This window comes from Phoca vitulina, unplaced genomic scaffold, assembly GCF_004348235.1.
Source record: "Phoca vitulina isolate PV1807 unplaced genomic scaffold, GSC_HSeal_1.0 scaffold12, whole genome shotgun sequence".
NCBI classification, from domain to species: domain Eukaryota; kingdom Metazoa; phylum Chordata; class Mammalia; order Carnivora; family Phocidae; genus Phoca; species Phoca vitulina.
The window spans coordinates 25,272,813-25,291,379 of NW_022589715.1; the positions used below are offsets into that span (position 1 = coordinate 25,272,813).

An 18,567-nucleotide genomic window follows, 5' to 3' on the forward strand; every position below is an offset into this window, starting at 1 on the left:
GAGAAGGAGCAGCAGGAGAGAGAGAGTCCCAAGCTGACTCCGCACTGAGCACAGAGCCCCATGTGGGGCTCAATCCATGATCACAACCTGAGTTGAAACCAAGAGTCGGATGCTCAACTGACTGTGCCGCCCAAGCACCACTCATCTGGGTTTTCAAATTCATTTCCCTAGAGCTGGGCAAACTAACCTCATAAATTCGTTTTTCTTTTATGTTGTCCCCTTACATAGTTTTATTTATTTCTGCAGCACTTATCACCTTCTAACATACCATATAATTTATTTCTTATTGTTTCTTATCTACCTCTCCCTCCACTAGAACATAAGCTCCATGATGTTAGGGATTTTGCCTCTTCTCTTCACTGCTTTATCTCCAATACCTAGAATGATACTTGGCACACAGTAGGAAAATTAGTGTATATTTTATAAAAAAAAAAAAAGAATGACCCTGATAGGTAAAAAAATGTGTGTGCATGTGTGTATGAAATTGCTGAGCCTCCTTTCATATCTACTGGCCATGGGCATTTCCTCCTTCAAAAAATCTTTTTAATCTTTTGCTTATATTTCTAATAAGCAGATTGTCTCTTTCTTATTAGGAGATAATTCTTAGTATATAAGGAATATTAATCCTTTGTCAAATATGTTGCAATTGGTTTCTCCCCGTTCATATTTTCTTTCTGAGGGTCTTTTGCCATTATAAATTTTAAATGTAATCAAATTTGTCAGTCTTTTCCCTTATGACTTCTGAGTGTTCTTTTTGTCTATGAAGTCTCACACCACCCCCAAGAAGCATACACACCTAGGAATTATACAAAAATTCTCCTAAACTTGCTAAATTTTTGTTTATAATTTCATAATTTTATTTTTTACAGTTAGACATATTTAATCTAAAATTTATTCTTGGGGTGCCTGGCTGGCTCAGTTGGAAGAGCGTGGGACTATTGATCTTGGGGTCATGAGTTCAAGACCCACACTGGGTGTAGAGATTACTTAAATGAGTAAGTAAATAAGCTTAAATAAAATAAAATTTATTCTCTTTGTGATATTAAATAAAGATCTAACTTTGTTTTCTTCCAAATATATTAAATCAATCATGAAGTTTCCATGTACTATAAAAACCATGCTTTCCCCCCCCCCGCTTCATTGAAAAGGCCCTTCCCTTTAAAAAACAAAAAACAAAGAAATAAGTTCCCATACATAAAATGGATTTATGGACCTTCTAGTCTGTCTTACTAATCTATTTGTCTACCTATGGGCCAGTACCATTTGTTCATTCATTAACAGACCCACTAAATATTATCTGAGGGCCTACTTTGTTCCAGGAACTCCTCTGGCATGGAAGAGTCAGTGGCAAATCAGACGGCAACACTGAGTTGTGCCCTCCTGGCACATACAGCCTTGATGGGGGAGACAGACAATAAACAAGGCAATATATAGTATGTCGGATGGTAAGTGCTATGGAAAACAACCAAGGAAGATCAAGACAGGGAATAAGGAGGTAACAGAGGTTGCAATTTAAACAGGATGGTGGTCAAGAAAGGCATGACTAAGGGGTGTCTGACTGGCTCAGTCGGTAGAACATCTAACTCTTGATCTCAGGGTCGTGAGTTCGAGCCCCATGTTGGGTGCAGAGATTACTTTAAAAATAAAAAGATAAACCTCTTTAAAAAAAGAGAGGCATGACTAAGAAGGCAGCATGTGAGCAGAAACCTGACTGAAGTATATGAATAAACTAGAGAAATCTGGGAGGAAGAATATTGCAGGAGGAGTGAACATAAAATACAAGAACTCTGAGAAGAAAGCCAGCTTGTCATACTTGAGAAACTGCAAGAAGGCCAAAGAAGCTGCAACAGCATGAGTAAGAGGGGACACAGCAGATGAGGTGGAGGAGAAGCAGGCTATGGTTGCCATTAGCAAAATATCACTGGCTGGGTGGCTTAACCAACAGGGATTTATTTTCTCACAGTTTTGAAGGCTAGAAGTCTAGATCAGGGTATAGTCACGTTTGGTTTCTCCTCAGGCTTCTGTCCTTGGTTTGTAGTTGGCCACCTTCTTTCTGTGTCCTCACGTGGGCTTTTCTCTATGCTCACACACCCCTATTGTCTCTAACCTCTTCTTATAAGAACACTAGTCATATTGGATTAGGGCCCACTCACCTGACTCCACTTAACTGTAATCACCCTTTAAGGCCCTACCTCCAAATACAGTCCTATTCTGAGGCATACTGGCGGTGAAGACTTCAACATAGGAATTTGGGAGGAACAATTCAGTCCATTACAAAGGCCATTTTAAGGCCTTTTGGTTTTTCCTGTGAATGAGACAGGAAGGTTTTGAACAAAGGAGTGACATAAATCGACTTTCATTACATTGAATACTTACTCTGTGCCATTATTCTAAATACTAGAGGATACAGTGGTCAACAAAAATCAAGAATCTGCTTTCATAGAATTTACATTTTAGTGGAAAGAAACAATCAACAATTGGGGCGTCTGAGTGGCTCAGTTGTTAAGCGTCTGCCTTCGGCTCAGGTCATGATCCCAGGGTCCTGGGATAGAGCCCCACATCAGGCTCCCCACTCTGCAGGAAGCCTGCTTCTCCCTCTCCCACTCCCCCTGCTTGTGTTCCCTCTCTCGCTGCATCTCTCTCTGTCAAATAAATAAATAAATAAATAAATAAAAAACTCTTAAAAAAAAAAAGAGACAATAAAGGAATATATAATGTAGTAAAATAAAATAAGGGAAATAAAGCAAATAAGGGGAAAATGATGAAGCAGGGGCTGGGTAATGCCTTAGATAGGATAATCAGGGAAGTCCTCTCTGGTAAAGTGACAGTGAAGCAGAGATATAAAGGAAGAGAGAGGGAAAGTCTGCAGATACCTGGAAGAAGAGCTTTCCAACAGAAGATACTTTGAGTACAAAGGCTCTGGGACAGGAGCACATTGGGTATGTTTAAGAATAACTAGAAGGCCAGCACAATTGAGGTGGAATGATATGGAGGAAGGACAAGATAAGGATGGAGAAGTACAAGGGATCAGATCTGCAAATCTTTATAAGCCACTTAGAAGAACCAAGCAGCACTGGGAGATATTGGAGGATGGGAGGTTTATTTAATGCCGGTGGGCTCAGAGGAGAATGATCTCCAAAGGTCTGAGTCCCAAGCATAAACAAAGGGGGTAATTTATACACTACTACTTCCGCATACTTGGTACTTATGGCGCGAGCAGGAAGCAGAGCAGAGAGAAGAACCTGGAAGAGCCCCAGGGCAGGGACTGGGATTTCCTTGCTGGCTTGGTCGGCCATTTTAGGACACAGATTTTTCCTTATCAGCTGTACAGAACATTGAATACATACTGGTATAGGAACCACAAGAGTTTCCTTTCTAGCTCCTGCTCTGATACTAACCTCACTGGATTTCAGTTTTCATACTGTAAAAAGGTGGAAGGGAAGGGACTAGGTTATCTTGCCCATAAGATATGAGTCTGGAAATCTCCTGTAAACTGAAAGATGCTCATGAATATTTATGACATTCCTAAGAATTTTTTTTTAATTTTAGAATCTACTATATCAACACTACTCCACATTTTTATATCTTCTCGCCACCTTGGACCACTTGCAGAAATTCGCATTCCCACCTAAAAATGTCAATATTCTTGACAGGAAAAAAAGTCATCTTACTCCACCTACTCTTCTGACCATCACTTTTGTCCACAATCCTCCTCCCCTTTTTTTTACCCACTCTGTTTTCTGATTGGTCAGACAAGTACTGAGCAGCTCTGTCCACAGCGCAGCTCCTCCTGCTTGCTCAGCACAGCTCAATGCCTGAAAGGATTAGAAAAAAAGAAGAGTCATCACGAACCTTTTCCTGTGATTTAACATCCATGGGGCTTTGTCTCAATGACACAAAGGATCTCATCACCATTTCATCTCAAGTACAAAAGTAGTAAAAAATTGGATTTGGGGGTAGTAATTGCCCTCCATATGTCTTTAGAATCCAAATCTAATGATTGGGATAGACACAGGGCCATGATGAAAGTTTGAGAATTCCCAGAGCCGTATCATGCCCTGCTAATGAGTATCATCAACAAAACTTGGTTCTTACTGATCCTTGAATTTTGCCTCATTGGTGACAGACTGTAAGGTGTACCCATGTATCATTTAGAGAGGAGTTCAGAAACTAACTCAAAAGAAGAAGCAGTTATTTTTCTGAGATTTTATCAAAGCCTCATGCAATGGTAACTAGAAATCAGTTTGTCTCTTCTTGTTAAGGTAGTTTCTAAATATGTCTACCGATTCTTTGATAGGATTCACTTCACAAGGTAGAGCCTAATTCCACACTCACTGAATGCAGATGGGACTTAGCCTATTGTTTCTAATGAATGGAATGTGGTGGAAGGGATGCTATGTGACTTTTAAGGCTAAGTCATAACAAGGATAGCTTCCACCTGACTTTCCCTTCTTTTTTTTTTTTTTTTTGGATGACTTACACTAGGAAAAGTCAGGTTCATGAGAACATCCAAACAGCCTATTGTGAAGCCCCAAAAGGAAGGAATTTTAAGTACTAACAGAAGCAGACAGCATAACAGAGAGATCAGGAAAAGAGACTGTCAAAGAGAGTCCTGCTAAAACACTGTCATCCAAGAGTAACCTGTGTGCATCCAAGGCTGCAGTCTCTAAGGAGCAAGAACAGTCTCTAAGGAGCAAGAACCCTGCACACTGAAGGGGCAATAGACTTCACTAAAATAGTTCAGTTAAGTTACTAAACAAATTAATAAGCAAACAACAACAAAAACAAGTCCCAGGAGAAAGGGATAATCAGGATCTAGATTTGCTACCATATAGTACCTAAAATGTCCAGTTTTCAACAACAAAATAATTATAACACAAAGAAACAAGAAGGTGTGACTCATACACAAGAAAAAAAGATAGACAACAGAAACTGGCTGTGAGAAGGCCCAGATATTAGATTTAACATACAAAGACTTCATAATAATTATTAGAAATATATTGGAAGAAGTAAATAAAGGGAACCATGCTCAAAGACGTAAGTAAACATATGACATGTTGCAACAAATAAAGAATGTCAATAAAGATAGAGGAATAATTTTTTTAAAGAACCACATGGACATTATGGAAGTAAAAAATACAGTAACTGAAATGACAACTTCACTAGTAGGGTTTAACAATAGATTTGAACTAGCAGAAGAAAAAAATCAGCTAAAACAGGGACTAATATAGGTCCTTTGTAAAAACAAAGTGGTGTAACACAATTTGCAGAAAATGGGAGATACTCTTCACATTATACCATTTTGGCTTAAGAAATCTTTCATAGGACTGTTCTACTTTCAGATAGTGGAAAAAACTTGTAATGTGCATTTCCATGACACCAACACTATATGTTTCCGAGGCACAGTAAAATACACAGAATTACATCCATAATGAATTTAAATAACAACATTTCAAGCAGTAATTTCTGTTAACATAGAAAACAAAATTAAGAAAGCATACCATCAGAGTGATGGGCATTAAGGAGGGCATGTGATGTGATGAGCACTGGGTGTTATAAGCAACTGTTAAATTATTAAACACTACATCTGAAGCCAATGATGTACTGTATGTTGGCTAATTGAATTTAAAAAAGAAAAAAAGGAAAAAGAAAGAAAGCAACCATCAAACAAAAGCTTCAGACAAGGCAAGTCTGAGGATAGCATATGAGAACAGCTGCTGATTGAGTGAAGGGGTTCTGGCCTAACCAATGAGAAGGCTGCCAAAGACTAGTCCAATACCAGTGCCAGCAACTTCCACTGCTATTGTTGCAACACCTGTACCAATAAAATAGGCAGCAGCATCAATGTCTCTGCTGATTGCACTGGTCTGAAACTCCCACTGGATTAGCTAAATCACTCCATGCTCTGCCCCCATTAAATACTATAGAGCCCTCTTCTATCACGATAGCACTGATGCAGCAATGGGTCTGGATGCAATTCTGGATCCAGCTTGGATCAGAGCAGGGGTGCAGGCAAGCTTGGCACAGATAAACATCTTACACTCTTTGGGGGCAGCACAGCTAGAAGACTTGGGTGACAGACAACATAAGCTCCTCTCCCACTTCCTCTCTTCCAGGAAGGTGGTGGCCATGGCTACAACAGAGGTCAAAGGAGTGGGGTTCTCTTTCATTTTTGAAGGATAGTTTTACCAGGTATAGAATTTTTGGTTGACACTTTTTTTTTCTTTTAGCACTTTAAATATGTCATTCCATTGCCTTCTGGTCAACATGATTTCTGGAGAGAAATCAGTTGTCACTGTTACTGGGGCTCTCTTGTACAAGATAAGCTCCTTCTCTCTTTCCACCTTCAAGATTCTTTGTCTTCTAGCAATTTGACTATATTGTGTCTGCGTGTGGATCTCTTTTTTTTTCTGAACATTTTATTTATTCATTTGAGAGAGAAAGAGAGCACAAGCACGGGGAGAGCAGAGGGAGAGGGAGAAGCAGACTCCCTGCTGAGCTGGGAGCCCAATGTGGGGCTTGATCCCAGGACCCCAGGATCATGGCCTGCGCCAAAGGCAGACACTTAACGGACTGAGCCACCCAATTGCCCCTCAATTAACTATTTACAAGTGTGTTGATTCTTTCTTCTGCTGCTCAAATCTGCTATTAAATACCTTGTTTTAGTTTCTTCTTAATCACCCCATTAGTGAGAGTGGGACTCCCACTCTAGGATTACTGGCATGGATGAACACATGACACCCAACACTGAAAATATGAGATTGCTAGCAGTTTGTTGTCACATATACTTACAACCTGGGGGAGGAGGACATCACACATCACATAGGGCCCTGTGAGAGTCATACTCAGAAACAGAGTGAACGGTCACATGTGGGAGGCTTTGTAATTTCTATAGAGTGGGTTGATACCTGGCTCCTGCAGTAAGTTGTGATTATTTTGTTTGAATACTTTCATGGACTTGCAGGGAATGGAAACCTGTTAGGAATAATCAGGAACTGTACCTGGTCCCCATGATAAGAAAGTTTGTTTGACAGAGGGGTATGGAGTTTCTTTTTAGATTGATGAAAATGTTTCTAATATTAATTGTGATGGCTGCATAGAACTCTGTGAATATACTATAAACCACTGAATGGTACACTTTCAATGGATGAACTGTATGGTATGTGAATTATATCTCAATAAAGCTTTTATATTAAAGGTTCTTTCCAGGGACGCCTGGGTGGCTCAGTTGGTTAAGCGTCTGCCTTCAGCTCAGGTCATGATCCCAGGGTCCTGGGACCGAGCCCCACATCAGGCTCCTTGCTCCGCGGGAAGCCTGCTTCTCCCTCTCCCACTTCCCCTGCTTGTGCTCCCTCTCTCACTGTGTCTCTCTCTGTCAAATAAATAAATAAAATCTTTAAGAAAAAAGTAAAAATAAAAAAATAAAGGTTCCTTCCATAACTTATGATAGTTTATATTAAAGCTACACAGAAAAAAAAAAAAAAAAGGTAGAGTCTCCAGCTCAGCTTCTGGAAAGCCAGGTCGCAAAGAGCAATAGAATATGAACTTTTCATCATTCATGACCCAGCAGCAGTACTGCTGACTTTGTCATATCCTCATTCCCTCAAATAGGCAAGTGTTGTACCCCATTTAAATAAGTCTACCATACAGATGATTTCTAGGTTTCTGCTTCTCCTCTAATCTTGGCTTCTGCTTTCTTTTTTCTTTCTTATTTTATTTTATTTTATCTTATTTTATTTTATTTTATTTTATTTATTTGACAGAGGGAGACACAGAGAGAGAGGGAACACAAGCAGAGGGAGTGGGAGAGGGAGAAGCAGGCTTCCCGTGGAGCAGGGAGCCCGATGTGGGGCTTGATCCCAGGACCCTGGGATCGTGACCTGAGCCGAAGGCAGACGCATAACGACTGTGCCACCCAGGCGCCCCTCTGCCTCTCTTTTTTCTGAGAGTCTCGAATTCAGGTTTGCTTGGGTCCCCTGGTCCCCTTTTTGGCAGAGTTCTCATACTAGTTCATTCATAAGTCACTGGTCTGGCTAATATAATATACCTTTTAGCTAAGACACTTATCCTAATTTAATTAGCTGTGGCAAAGGCAGTAAGGTAATATGATACATTGCTGGTGGGAATCTAAAATGGTACAGCCATTCTAGAAAATGGTTTGGCACTTTCTTATAAAGTTAAACAAGCATTTTCTATATAAACCTACAATCCCACTTCTGAGAATCTACCCTAGAGTAACAAAAACTTGCACTGACACAAAAACCTATACACAGATGTCATAGCAGGTTTATTTGTAATAGCCCCAAACTGGACACAACCAAATGTCCTTGGAACGGTAAATGGATAAACAAATTTTGTTACATCCATACAATGAACACTAGTCAGCAATAAAAAGGAATATATTTTTAAAAAAGGAACACGTTACTGATACATGCTACAACTTGGATGCATCTCAAAACATGCTGGGTGAAAGAATCTGGTCTCAAGAGGTTACATTCCATGTGATTTCACTTATATAACATTCTCAAAACCACAAAACTGTAGTGATGGAGAGTAGATCAGTAGTTGTCAGGAGTTATAGTTGAAGGGCAAGTGTGACTATAAAGGGTTAACACAGGGAGTGTTTTGGAAATATAAAACTATTCTTTATTCTGATTATGGCAGTGGTTATACAAATCTATAAATGAGTTAAAATACAAAGAACTGGGGCGCCTGGGTGGCTCAGTTGGTTAGGCGTCTGCCTTCGGCTGGAGTCATGATCCTGGGATCCTGGGATTGAGCCCCACATTGGGCTCCCTGCTCCTTGGGGAGCCTGCTTCTCCTCTCCCTCTACCTGCCGCTCTGCCTACTTGTGCTCACTCTCTTGCTCTCTCTCTATCAGATAAATGAAATTTTTAAAAAATCTAAAAAAAAAAAATACAAAGAACTGTAAACCAAACAAAAAAAAAAGAAAGAATAAGCTTCAAGTCAAAATGGTCCATCTGAAAACAAATAAAAAATACCCTAGAGCCTTGCAAAGAAATCTCTTTATTGCCCAGAGGTAGTGATCTCAAAATGGGTGTGGGTCAGATAATTACTAACCTTAGTAGGTTACAAAAGCCAAAAGTTCTGCCTCAAGCTAATGTAAAGGAGACACAAACGGGAGATCTGATCCGGGGCCAAGAAGACCCAAAGAATTGGGATAGTCTGAAGGGCCAGTGTCCCTCATGCCTCCTCCTGCTTCACCCCAACCGATTCTAGGTTGGACAGAGGTGAATACCACATCATAATGAGCCAGCTGAAATGCACATGGGGGACAAGGGGAAGATAAGCAGTGCCTCCCCACCTCAGAAATGCCCCAAGACAGAGGCGAAGACTAAAACAGTTAAATTGCGTGAAGGAGCTTAACGAAGAGGCCTATTTAAAACTTTATCTGAAACTTAGGATGTATATTGATTTCTTTCTTTTGCTTATAAATATCTTCACTTTATAAAGCCATAGATCATTCTGTAAAGTGGTTTTCTTCCCCCCCACACTTATAAAAAAGATGTTGATCACTGTTAGAGAAAAAAAGGTGAAAATGTTTCTTATTAAGTCAGTGTTACACAAAGATTATATTAAGAGCCCTCAAATTTTGACTAAACATTGCCAAATTCACTTAAGGATTCTTTGAAAATATAATCCTTGGGCATACTGAATTTGTATTTTTTTCTGGCCTGGTACCCCTGGCACTTATCACAACTACATACAAGCACCAAGAAAAGAAATGATTTACCAAAAAAAAAAAATCACAAAATCAGAAAGTGTCAAAAACATTATTAAAGTAATTTTAAAATACTTTTAAAGTACATTATTATTAAAGTTAATTTTTCTAGGAAAATATTTATAACTCATATTACAAAGAACTTGTTCCCCTATCTAGGACCTGTAAATCAATAAGAAAAAAGAACTGGGACGCCTGGGTGGCTCAGTCGGTTAAGCATCTGCCTTCAGCTCAGGTCATGATCCCAGTGTCCTGGGATCGAGTCCCACATGGGGCTCCCTGCTCAGCGGGGAGCCTGCTTCTCCCTCTCCCGCTCCCCCTGCTTGTGTTCCCTCTCTCGCTGTCTCTCTCTCTCTGTCAAATAAATAAATCTAAAATCTTTAAAAAATAATAAAATAAAATAAGATAAAAGAACTCAATAGTAAAATGGGCAAAAGATATGACAATGAAAGAAGTATGAAGGGCTATTAAACATGCAACAATGTTCAACTTAACTCATAAGAAAATGTAAATTGAAACTACAGAGATACTATATCCCCCCCATCAGATTAGCATAGATCAAAAAGTGTGACTATGTTGGTTAGAGTGTGGGTAATCAGCATATTTTCTTTCTTTTTTTTTTTAAGATTTCATTTATTTATTTGACAGAGACACAGCGAGAGAGGGAACACAAGAAGGGGGAGTGGGAGAGGGAGAAGCAGGCGTGGGAGCCCAATGTGGGGCTCCATCCCAGGACCCTGAGATCATGACCTGAGCCGAAGGCAGATGCTTAACGACTGAGCCACCCAGGTGCCCCGTAATCAGCATATTTCTATGTGGAATGTAAATTGTTGTGATCTCTATGGAAGGCAATTCGGCAAATATCTGTCAAATTTACAAAAACACATGCTCTTTGAAACAGCAATTCCACTACTAGGGATTTATCCTATAGATGTACTCATAATTATACAAACATACCAGATTATTCACCGAACACTATTTGTAATTACAAAACATTGCAACATCCTACATTATCCACCAATAAGGAATTAGTTAAACAAACTATGGTACATCCAACCAATAAAAATACTACCAAGTAAATACAATCTTTTAAAAAAAAAACAAAAGGGGGCCGCCTTGGTGGCTCAGTCAATTAAGGCTCAGGTCATGATCCCAGGTTCCTGGGATGGAGTCCCGCATCTGGCTTCCTGCTCAGCAGGGAGCCTGCTTCTCCCTCTGCCTCTGCCTCTGCCTCTTGGTTTGTAGATGCATAACTACAATCTCCTCCTCTACCTTCACATCCCCTTCTTTTTGTGTTGGTCTGTGTCCTTTTCTGCCTCTTCTCAGAAGGCCTTCATTAGATTTAGGGTCCACCCTAATCCAGTCCAATCTCATCTCCTTTCTTAGTTACGGCTGGAAAGACCCAATTTCCAAATAAGGTCACATTCTAAAGTTACCAGTGGCCATGAATTTTGAGGGACACTATTCAACCCACTATACCCATTACTCCTGCTTTTTCTTGGCATTACACTGGAGGTCCTAGCTAATGAGTTAAGACCAACAAAAATGGTATAAAGCTTAAAAAGAAATAGAATTATCACTCTTTGAAGATGATATGACTATGTACACAGAAACTCCAAGGAATCTGCAGATAAATAACTAGAATTAATAAGATCGTTTAACAGGGGTGCCTGGTTGGCTCAGTTGGTAGAGCATGGGACTCTAGATCTCAAGATTCCATGTGGACAAAATAATAAAGCTTTACTGAAAGATACAAAAGAGCATCTAAATAAATGTGAGCTATATACTATGTTCATAGATAGTAACATTCAATACCATATATATAGCAATTCTGCCCTAAAGACATGTATAAATTCAACTGAATTTCAATCAAAACCTCAACTGCACATTTTTTTACAATCTGATAAGCTAATTCTAAAATCTATATGGAAGAATGAGGAGCCAAGCATAGTTAAAACTCTTCTAAGGAAGAAGAATAAGAAGGGGAGAACTGCCCCACCAGGTATCAAGAGGCATTAAAAGTTAATAATATGTTAAAAAAAAAAAAAGTGTGGCATTATGCAGAAATAAACAAAAAACTAATAGGACAAAAAAAGAGAGTTCAGAAAAAGACCTAAGCATTTATAGAAACTATAGAAATATAGACAGAAAGTATATATAGATCTATATATCAATTTATATTTATATAAAACAGAGGTGGCATACAGACCAGCAGGGGAAAGGATGGCTTTCCAAATGGAAAAAACAAATGGACTCCCAGCTCACAACATACCCCCAAATCCATTCAGGTACATTAGATACTTGAAAGTGAAAAGCAGGGGCACCTGGCTAAGCGTCTGCCTTCGGCTCAGGTCATGATCCCGGGGTCCTGGGATCGAGCCCCGCATCGGGCTCCCTGCTCAGCAGGAAGCCTGCTTCTCCCTCTCCCACTCCCCCTGCTTGTGTTCCCTCTCTCGCTGTCTCTCTCTCTCTGTCAAATAAATAAATAAATAAAATCTTTAAAAAAAAAAAGAAAGTGAAAAGCAAAGTGTTAAAACTTTTACAAAAAACATAGGTAAATGCTTCTACACCCTCAGGATAAGAAAGAATTCCTTACACAACAAACAACACAAACCATAAAAGGAAATATTAATGAACTTCCCTACTTAGAATTAAAACTGTTTATTAAAAGATATCAATATTTTTTAAAAAGTTAAAAATTAAGCCACAAAGTGGAAGAATATTTATTTTACAAGTAATTAACAAAGGCTTACAATCTGGATTTATAAAGAATTCCTGAAAATCAAAGAAATGTTAAACGACCCAATTGAAAAATGAGCAAAAGACGGGCGCCTGGGTGGCTCAGTCAGTTGAGTGGCTGCCTTCGGCTCAGGTCATGATTCCAGGGTCCTGGGATCAAGCCCCACGTCGGGCTCACTGCTCAGCGGGGAGCCTGCTTCTCTCTCTCTCTCTCTCCCTCTGCCTGCCTCTTTGCCTACTTGTGCTCTCTATCAAAAAAATAAATAAATAAATAAAATCTTTAAAAAAAAAATGAGCAAAAGATATGGTGAGGCACTTCACAGATGGGGAAGTATAAATAGCCAATAGAAACCTGCTCAATCTCATTAATAATCAAGAAAATGAAAATGACACCTCAATGAGATTCATTCCATTCAGTCAATGAATATTTATTAAAGTCTAGTGCACACCAGTTATCCTCTAAGCTCTACAGATGCAACAGTGAACAAGACATACAAAATCCCTGTCCTTGTGGAGTTCGCTTCCGCTGGAGAAAGGCAGTGCTAATAAGGGCTCTGGAGAAAAATGAAGCAGTGAAAGGGGAGAGGCACATCAAATTTTAAAGGGGATGGACTCAGGGGCTCCTGGCTAGCTCAGTTAGTACAGCGTGCAACTCTTGATCTTGGGATTGTAAACTGGAGCCCCACGTTGAATGTAGAGATTACTTAAAAATAAAAAAATTTTAATAAATAAATAAACAAACAAACAAAGGGATGGACTAGGAAGGCCTCACAATTCAGTAAAGGCCTGAAGGAGGTGAAGCAGCCTACCAGGCAGATATCAGGGGGCAAGGACAGAATTTTATGCACACCAACACTGAAGAGTAAAGCAGACAAAGACAAACCAATAAGAGATTAAGTAGTAATCACAGAAAGAAAAAAGTACAAGGAACAGTAACATCGCAGAAGCCTAAGAAAAAGACATCTTCCTCCTCAACTTTTCTAGAGAATCTGAACTCTAGAGGTTAATTGGGGGACGCCTGGGCAGCTTAGTCAGTTAAGTGTTCCACTCTAGATCTCAGCTCAGGTCATGATCTCAGGGTTGTAAGTTGAAACTCCATGTTATAGTAAAATAAATTTTATATTAAAAAATATATGAATATATACAATATCTTTTGGATAGTTTAAGTATTTTACCTAAAAAGTTTTGTTTTCTTTTTTTTTTTTAAGATTTTATTTATTTATTTGACAGAGAGAGAGCTTGCACAAGCAGGAGAAGGAGAGGGAGAAGCAGGCTCCCCACTGAGCAAGAGCCAAACCTGGGGCTTGATCCCAGGACTCTGGGATCATGACCTGGGGTGATCCCAAGACTCTGGGATCATGAGCTGAGCCAAAGGCAGACGCTTAACCGACTGAGCCATCCAGGAGCCCCAAAAGTTTTGTTTTCTGAACAGTGAATGTACAAGGGTCAAATTTCCTTGGTAGGTAGTTTTAATATGATCCTGAAATGGTTAGGTAAGTAAAACACAGTATCCTTTAAAATAAAAGCTTCTGGATTATTGAAAAGGTCTTTCTTCTATTCAGACAGAAAATATCTAAAAAATAAAAATCTGGGACGCCTGGGTGGCTCAGTCGTTAAGCGTCTGCCTTCGGCTCAGGTCATGATCCCAGGATCCTGGGATCGAGCCCCACATCGGGCTCCCTGCTCTGCGGGAAGTCTGCTTCTCTCTCTCCCACTCCCCCTGCTTGTGTTCCCTCTCTCGCTGTGTCTCTCTCTGTCAAATAAATAAATAAAAAATCTTTAAAAAAAATAAAAAATAAAAATCTTTCCTACTTGAATCTGGGTTGTTTTTTTTTTTTTTCTTATTTCATTTTCTGGGAATATAACAACCCTACATCCTTTAATAAAAATCCACTGTATAAATAAATGCAATCCCTGTCATCTTCTTTTCAGTGACTAATCTAAGGGTGGGAAATAGGAAAACATGACTGACAGAAAAAAAAGTTTATAAAATACCATCTCCACCAAAGCACCTAAATTTGATTTGGACGTTTTTGTTTTTGTTTTTTAACAAGAGAAAATCCTCAAACAGTTCACTAATCTGCTTAACGAGTTAAAACAAGGTAATTCTGTAAATTAATAGAAAAAAATTTAAACTTTAATTCCATAAAAATTTAACAGTTTTATCTGTCAGGCATTGTTCTGAGAGATTTTACACACATTATTCATTTAATCCTGAGAATAATTCAATGAAGTGGACAATGTTATAGTCCCCATTCCATGGAAAAAGGAACCAAAGCCCAGAGTTAAGTAATTTGCTGAATGTCACATAGTTAATAACTGGTGGCCTCTATGTGAACTCAAGCAGTAGGGCTCCATAACCCACACCCTTAATCACATTATATTGCTTTCCTCATATTAGAATGTCTTGGTGGGAGGAGACAGAAGGACAGAGGTCAGAAAAAAGAAAAAAAAAGGCAGAAAGCTAAGAGGCAATATTGATATCTGTTAAGTATCTGATAAATCTGACTGAGAAATCTTTAACTCATCTACCAATATTGCTCTTTTTTTTCAGCTTTATTTTTTTAGCTTTTTTCCTTTTCAGATTTTTATTTAAATTCTAGTGAGAGCTTTATTTTTATTATGAATAAAATTGTAAGATATTTATACATCATGATGATTTGATATACATATAAATTGTGAAAGGATTTCTTCCATCTGGTTATCTGTCACTATCTATGTATCTTTTTTTTTAGATTAATACAACAGAGGTTTATTTTTTGCTTGTGCTGCATGGCCAGTGCAGTTTGGTAAATGGGTTCTGTTCCAAGTAGTTACACAGTGTCCCTGGCTGAGTCCATATGCTTGTGATACTGACATCTTAACATATAGCTTTATATATATATATATGTGATGGATGTGTTAATTAACTATACACACACACATACACACACACGCGATACACATACACATATATACACTTTTTTACATATATACATTTTTTGATGAGAACATTTATTAAGTTTACTCTCTTGGCAAGTTTCAATTATACAATACAGTGTTATCAACTATAGTCACCATGTTTTACATTAGATCCTCAGACCTTATTCATCTTATAAGCAAGTGTTGCAAAAACTTGCCAGAGCAAGTATTTTGATCATATAAGCTTTGAAATATAGACATTCTTGGGGCACCTGGGTGGCTCAGTCGGTTAAGGGTCTGCCTTCGGCTCAGGTCATAATCCTGGAGTCTCAGGATCAAGCCCCGCATCAGGCTCCCTGCTTGGCAGGAAGCCTGCTTCTCCCTCTCCCACTCCCCCTGCTTGTGTTCCCTCTCTCGCTGTCTCTCTCTCTCTCTCTCTCTCTCTCTCTCTGTGTTAAATAAATAAATAAAATCTTTAAAAAAAAAGAAATATAGACATTCTTAAACTTTCTTGTGCTTGTTTTCATCAGGAAACATCTGATCTGAACCGCCTCTCCCAAATCTACCTTTAAAAAAAAAGGCATTTTAGAGTTCTTTTGCCATCTTGTGGTCTTTTGCAGTATTGCTACTGAAAACTTCAAACGCCCCTGGGCTGGGCTCCAGAGATAATGTCAATGCCCATCTTAGGGCTGAGAGTTTGCCTGCTTTTGATCATTTTGATCACCTTCTGTGGGCTCCTAAACTTAGCTCCATCTTTTTAAAAATGTGGTAACCAAAACTGGGCACAATCCAGTCTATCTATGAAGTCCCAGGCCAATGCTGTCTATGCGCAAAACCTTTCTGAGGAACGCTATCCCAGCAAGCCCTTGCGGGGGGGAAGTCTGTGTGACTTTTCACAGTTGTACCAGTTGCAAGACAGTTCATGCTGAATTCATTCTGGGTCTCCTTAGTCTAATCCAGTAACACATTGCATCAAATCAGAATTCTTAAATTAGTACCCTATTTCCTCCTCAGGGCTGGTCTCCCCCTCAAGGCTACCTTCCCCTTTTCTGGAAGGGAGGAGGGACAGGTTGGCACTGGGGAAACGGGGCAAGTGCCAGGGGAACACTTCAGGGTGAGGCTCACAGGAGAAGACTGATGAATCCTGTAGGCACATGGACATTTCCCGGCAGCTCCTTGGTGTTGGCAACTGAGAGCCTAACTTAACGCCCAGATAAAACTCGAGTGCCCCCACCCTAGGGGGGGTCAAACTGCTTTTCTGCCTTGCTTAGGGTCAAACTCATCTTTGAAAAGTCCTTGAATTCTTTAATCAAACACAGCATACACACTTCTGTATAATCAATCCCAAAGACCTCTACTTCTCCACTCAGCTTTCTTGTGACCTTATATTATTTCTTCTTTTTTTCCTCTTATGTTGCCAACTTGAGACAGCAATGATCCCAACCCCTGCCCCACCTGTCTCTCTCTCTCTGTCAAATAAATAAATAAATAAATAAAATCTTTAAAAAAAAAAAAAAAAGAAAGTGAAAAGCAAGCGTTAAAACTTTTACAAAAAACATAGGTAAATGCTTCTACACCCTCAGGATAGGAAAGAATTCCTTACACAACAAACAACACAAACCATAAAAGGAAATATTAATGAACTTCACTACTTAGAATTAAAACTGTTTATTAAAAGATAATCAACTTTTTTTTAAGATTTTATTTATTTATTTGACAGAGAGAGACTCAGAGAGAGAGAGGGAACACAAGCAGGGGGAGTGGGAGAGGGAGAAGCAGGCTTCCCGCCGAGCAGGGAGCCCGATGTGGGGCTCGATCCCAGGACCCTGGGACCATGACCTGAGCTGAAGGCAGACGCTTAACGACTGAGCCACCCAGGTGCCCCAAAAGATATCAATATTTTTAAAAAGTTAAAAATTAAGTCATAAAGTGGAAGAATATTTATTTTACAAGTAATTAACAAAGGCTTACAATCATACATTTAATCATACAGTATTTTCTTCTGTTTGAAGATCTGTAAGGGTGGTTCTTTGCTTGACCCAATAACTCAGGAACTCTGGCATGTCATGGGTGAGGACCAAATATATTAAAAATCCTGCAATTTGTGTGACACCCTCTTAAAACAAATAGTCCTACACAATAGTTAAGAAAACCACTACTGTTCATTTGGCTGGCCTCCTGTATTATGCATAATTCTTCTTTATAAATGGTCAATAAAACCCTTAAAATTATTTGGACGCTATTTCCATAGACTGTTACAGGATGGCATATATACCCACAATGTGGGGGAAATGGCTTTTTACCTATATGCTTTAGTTAATTTTGAGTAACTTAAGTGAATATGTGATGACATTCCACTGTATCTATTCCTCTACCCATTTTTATTTTTATTTTATTTTATTTTATTTTATTTTTAGAGAGGGCAGGGGGGTGGGGAGGGTAGAGGGAGAGGGAGGGAAACTTAATGTTAAATCTTAAGAGATCATGACCTGAGCCGAAATCAAGAGTTAGACATTTAACTGGCTGACTGAGCCACCTGGGAACCCCTTACCCATTTTTACACATGCTGTTCTGCACATTGTTTGTGACTTAACAATAATTCTTTGAGGTTATTTTATATTAGTACAGAGAGCTCCACCTCATTCTTTTTTTTTTAAGATTTTGTTTATTTATTTGACAGAGAGAGAGACAGCACAAGTAGGCAGAGTGGCAGGCAGAGGGAGAGGGAGAAGCAGACTCCCTGCTGAGCAGGAGCCTGATGTGGGGCTCCATCCCAGGATCCTGGGATCATGACCTGAGCTGAAGGCAGCCGCTTAACCGACTGAGCCACCCAGGCGCCCTCTACCTCATTCTCTTTAGTGACCGCAGAATACTTCATTTTATGGAGATAGCCTACAATTTACTTAACCAGTCTTTGTGGAAGGATTTAAGCCAAAGAGTATCATAATGAAATGTATGTTTTGAAAAGGTCATTCGAGCTGGTAATTGCCAAGTATCATTCACTGTGGAAAAGGGCTTGAAGATTTGCAATAGTTGATGTAAGGATACCAGCAAGAGGATACTACCACAGTATTCCTGGTGAGGAGTAATCTCTTTTTATTGTTGCTCTGTAATAATTCCTTAGCAGGTCTGAATCTGGGAAGGAAGGGAGGGAGGAAGGGAGGAAGGGAGGAGGGGAGGAAGGG

The 18,567-nt window shown here is 39.3% G+C and overlaps 1 protein-coding gene and 1 pseudogene across 7 annotated transcripts in view; both read right to left on the reverse strand.

The window, feature by feature from the left end:
- ZNF638 (zinc finger protein 638) overlaps nt 1-18,567 on the reverse strand; it is a 125,753-nt gene that overhangs the window by 79,271 nt on the left and 27,915 nt on the right. The window lies entirely within an intron of this gene.
- Nucleotides 5,664-6,169, reverse strand: LOC116636392 (annotated as a pseudogene).